Source organism: Sipha flava, unplaced genomic scaffold, assembly GCF_003268045.1.
Source record: "Sipha flava isolate LNK unplaced genomic scaffold, YSA_version1 279_pilon_pilon, whole genome shotgun sequence".
Classification (NCBI taxonomy): Eukaryota; Metazoa; Arthropoda; class Insecta; order Hemiptera; family Aphididae; genus Sipha; species Sipha flava.
In genome coordinates, this window is record NW_020272945.1 from 55,094 (window position 1) to 60,776 (window position 5,683).

Consider the following 5,683-nt stretch of genomic DNA (forward strand, 5'->3'; position numbering starts at 1 on the left):
CGGCCGAACGCGTCTCGCCGACGAGGCGAGAAAATGGAAAAACGACGTGGACGCGGCGGCGGGACCGAGAGAGAGAGATCGAGAAAAAATAAAAATACGTCGAAACGAGAAAGGAAAAAAAAAAAAAGTGGCGACGACGGTGCACGTGTAATGCGTGCGCGTTTGGACGAAACGCATTCCGTCGGGTGGCGGCGGTCGCGGATACGCGCATTAGAATTCCTCGTCTGCGCGCACCTGGGAAACATCCTTGGAGCCGTCGTGCACATTTTTCCAAAACCATTTTCCTCTCGTTTCGTATCGGTTTATTATTTTTTTTTTTTTCTTTCTTTCGTTTTCCGTTTTTTTTTTCTTTCGTTCCTTCCCGATTTCCCGGACCGTTTGGAATTCTTTCGGCGCGTCACGTGTTGATAACTACGCGGAATTTCGGGCACTCCCCCTCACTGCCGCCGCGCCTCTTCCGCGCTCATTGTTGTTACTGAGGTCAGGGAAAAACGCCGGATTTTCTCTTCACGGACGCGCGCGTTCCGCGACGGGACAACACGTACGAACGCACGCGTGCCCCGGTACCCGTCGTCGCTGCGGCGACACCGCGCGCCGGTAACCGCGGTCAAACAATCGTCGGCAAACGCGATCTCGGTACGCGTGGGACACGTACGGACCGGAAACGCGTACGCCGGACTGTTCTTCACGTGCGAATATCGTGTACCGGCATCGTGCGATTCCAATAAAACGCTGTCCGGAAACGAGTGGCGTTCGTCAAGGAATCCGCTTCCGTCCGCAACGCGTTTCGATTCCGTCCACCTCGGAAGAGAACGTTACGTACCGCGTGCGATTCCTCGTCGTTGCGCGATTATCCGCGTTAATATCAACGGAAACAAAGCTTTTTGCAAGAATAATAAACTGTTCATTTCGAAAAAAAAAAAAAACAAAAAAATACACCTCGATATCGAGAACAAACCCATTAAAAAATACGAGTACTACGTACCGGGAGTGCAGCAACGTCGCGAATGATACCCGAAATGAAAACACTAGAAACTTTTAAGATGCGGGATTGGTGCGGCGTATGGAAGGAATAAGTCACGGAGGAAAACCAACGAAGGAGTACTGAGATCAGCGAAAGAAAAACGTTGGACACGTCCTAAGACATCTAGAAGTGTCCTTAGTGTAATTATAGAAGGTTTGATAGAATTGAATGAAACTGCACTACGTTTTCGCCACTCTTATAAATTAAAAATGACGTAAGAGTCAAAACGAAGATCAGAGAAGGCGAACAAGTGACTAGAACAAATATTGGACTTTTCGACCTACGGGTTGAAAAAAAATTATATTCGAATACACAAACCAAAAGTGTACTTCTTTACAATTAATACGTAATCCTATGTATACATATATTTAAATGTAACATAATGTAATATATATATATATATATATATATATCATACGGTAGACGATGTAAACACATTTTGTTTTGCGTTTTATTATGTAGATTTATATTATCTATAGTTTTTATTTAATATAAACAAACAATTGTTGCAAGTTAATATAAAGTTTTATGTTGATTTAGTAATTTGTAAAATTTAATGTTTTTTTTTTTTGTCTTTTTGACCGGATAGTTCATAATGAATAACATTACAGGAATATTGTTACGGATCACTGATACTATTTTATATTTGATCTGAAGGCGATTAAAGTAGGCAACACGACAACACTAGATTCAAAGAATTTTCACGTGGAATTCAAATTAAATGAACAAATCGATTTAACGTCGAATTTATTAATATCTTATAATAAATAATTTAATACGTCACTATATACTATGTATATTATATGAATTTAATTTAATTTATTTTCTTTATTTAATTTACTTAATTAGAAATAGCAAAACGTGATGGGAGAAAATCCTAGGTAAATTGTAAGACCTATCTTTTTTTTTTTATATATATATAATATATAGTGGAACTTACATAAAAATGATAAATGGCTTAAACTTTTTAGCCCCCCTTAATTTACGATTGACTTAAATAATTTAAAATAAAAACTTTTATAAAACAAATTTATCAAATTTGATTGGTAAATATTTTTAAAAAGAATTAGGTATTTTAATACTTATTATCATTTATACTTTGTTATAAATCTTTTAATTTAAAATTACGGTTCTAGTAGACATTCTATATTTCACAAATTGGCATGAAATGTAATCTAATGTTACAAGTATAAAATAATAATTATAGTTTTAAATGTTAACATTCAAGCCATAAAAAGTTTCTGAATTATTATGTGGAAAACAAAGAAAATTGTTTAAATTAATAAGTTTGGTACTGGTAAAAACGAAACTGCAATTACAATCGATTTAAATAAATCCAACATTGTATCTATTTTGATACGTATTATTATTCTCGTATTTCTATTCCATAAAGTATTAATTTTCAATTGATACATTTAGTAATAATAGCAGTCAAATTAAAAGTCACACTGTCACCACAGTTAGCTTTTTGCGTTAATGATGTTTATATATTATAATTTTGATATATTATAATAGTATTCCGAAAAAAAAAAATGTAACCGCACGTAGGGTCATTTAAAAATATTTATGGCCTCGATCCCATACGGTATCTCTTAACGTATATAATAATTAATTATTTAGCCAAATATATTTTTAGCTTTAGTAAAATTAGTTTTTCATTACTAGTTTCATCCACCGTGTGTATACTATAATCGTCTCAACAATTACGTAGGTATATAGTAGATAATTCGAAAATAAGTTGAGAATAATAATTACGTTTATGGGACGATCGGAGTTGCAGTATAAAACATATTTTCACAAATACGTATTATTCTATAGATTTAATACGATTTCAATACTCCTGTTATGATCGGTTGGACTTACTGATTTAAAGCAAACCGTTTTCAATTTAATTTTAGCCGAATAACGACTATAAAACAAAATTGACGGCGTTGGATATAAGTGTATACATTTGAAAAAAAGATGATCATATAGTGCATTACGGCTCAAGGTGTTTTTTTTGTTTCTTTGGTCAATAGGTATTTTACATTTTACAGTTATTCACTGATGTATTATAATATTATACAGGATAACCACGGGTCCGAACACTACTGGTCTCTCCCTCTCTCACTATATATATATATATATATATATATATATGCATATATTGAACCAGAAACACGTTGATGTCTTGAGCCACTCGGACTTATCGTGTCACGGCACTTGGAGGCCTCACCACGACTGCTACAATCCCAGTGGGGTTCTATGTATACATGTATATATATTTATATTATATTTGGAGTTGTCATACAACCCCCAGAATTCAATCAAAACGCCATTGTACCCCCGTGGGTTGAATCATTTAAATTCAGATAAGCCTTTTTGGACAAGACGTTATTACGCTGTCCAAGAAAACCCCGGGTCCATTGCGGCCGTGCCTCCGACTCTAATTATTTATCCCGGTCCGTGCCGACCTAGATGAGCTGACCAACACCGCCAAGACCTGCAGGTGTCACTGTTGCAAAGCCTCGGAGTCTTAACCGGGTACCTAAAGGCGAAACCCAAGTACACGGTAATCCCGTTACACGCCGCGTTGTAGCCGCCGTCGTCCGGGGATCGGAACATCGGACCGTTGATAACAGTCGAACATGACAGAAATGTAAAATGCGCAACACAAAAATATACGACCTTTCGTGTGCATCATTAACGTCTTTTCGACGCACGTGCATATGCTCTTGTTTTATTCGTTTGGTTTTTTTTCCACGTTTAACAATGACTGCGTTGTTCAGATTTAGATTAAATAAATCCATTGATTACGTTCGTTTTATAAAACAGATTGTACAACGTGTACATTTACGACCGCGGAAACGATGCAAACATCCGGTTCCGTATCATCATAAAACTGACGTTGCGCCATAAACATATAGATTCGATAATAAAGGTCGCTTCGGTATGTACGCCACATCTCCAACGAACCCTGATTCCGTGTAATAAAAAATATCCCCAATCGCCGAGCACCTAAACGAAACTTTTACCCCACCCCCCTCCCCTAGACTATTTTATTCCTTACGCATACACACGTACGTTGTTGTGTACTTTGTATACTGCGCACACACACACACACACACACACACACACACACACACACACATGTATTCGATACCAAACATTTTTTCTCGATCCATAATATTAGTCTGGGCAGACAGTGACCGTTTCTTTTTTCCTAAACATTTAATAATGTAAACAGTTATACTCTCTTCCAGACATTCCCTAGAACAGTTTTAATGGCATAACACACCTATTTCATTTAGATTAGTTTCTAAAACCGAGAACGTCTGGAGAAAAATATTTTAACGTTTATAACGTATAACGTGTATTATTACATGAACCGCAACAATATCATGTTGTAGTGTATTCATTCGTTTATTATTACTCGCGCATGTAGACAGAAATAAAATTCTTAAGTATAATCGGTTAAAATATAATAGCAATTATTATAATGACGTCGTAAGTTTTTTAATCTTTGTGGTTTTTTTTTTTTTCTTCATTGTTAGCAGTCGTTATTAGACTACGGAGCAATGCTTATTTAACCTATTAATGTTGCTTCATGTTCACAGAACTCTATGGATACGACCTTAGAAATTACATAGTGACATCGTTTAGTGTATATAACCGGGTGCACAATCAATAAACCAACCGATCGTGTTCACCGACGACGACTTCACCCAACACACCGATCGGTTGACCGGCCAACCGAACGATCGTCAAGATAAGACAATGCAAACAATCTCCATGGTTCGACGACCTAATCTCCGGGTCAAGTGTCAACGGATATTTATGATAAGGATTTTAAGAGTATGAATATTGGCATTACCACGTTCAACAATTGAGTTACGCGTGAAAAAAATCGTACTTAGAAATCGATAAGTTTTATCGGTTTCAAGTGGTTCAAATCAGGGGCGGAACCTGGGAGAGAAAGATGGGGTTTCATCTCCGGGCGTAACATTTTAGACAGTGTAATTTTTGAAGTATATAATATTTATCGACTACTAGCTTGTAATTTTTAATTTTGTTGGGAGCCGATAAACGTGTTTAAAACTCAATAAATATGATTGCATGCTAATTATTAGAGAACAATTGTAGGGAAGAGTATTTGATTATAAGTTTAAAACAACACGTAATCTTAACGTTTTTTCCAGAGCGTAAAAACGTCTAGTTCCGCTTCTGTTCTTATACGAGAGCTCAACGTATTACCGTTTATTGTTGCGACATAAAAGGGCGATATGAAAGCCATTTATAATTCGAAATTAAAATATGTATATTCTTACCTGGTCCAGATTGTCCGTCGTTGGCAGCAGAAACCGGTGACGTGGATCCTTGCAAGTGCGATGGCAACGACATGGATTGATTCTGTATCAAAAACAAATAAAACACGTTCAACAATGATTTCGGAATAAATTTAATTTAAATGTTTTATCTACGTATGTGTTACGCGCGTCGAGCGAGTACTACACTACATTATCGCGAATAATACATTGTAATATTTAATAATAATAATAGTAATAATTATAATAGTGATTTCTTCTCCTCCCACCCACGTTCGTACAGTAAATAAATACGAGCGGGGGATCGTTCTTTTCTTTTGCATTTCCCCTCGGCGCGGGGTAATTTATTGTTTTG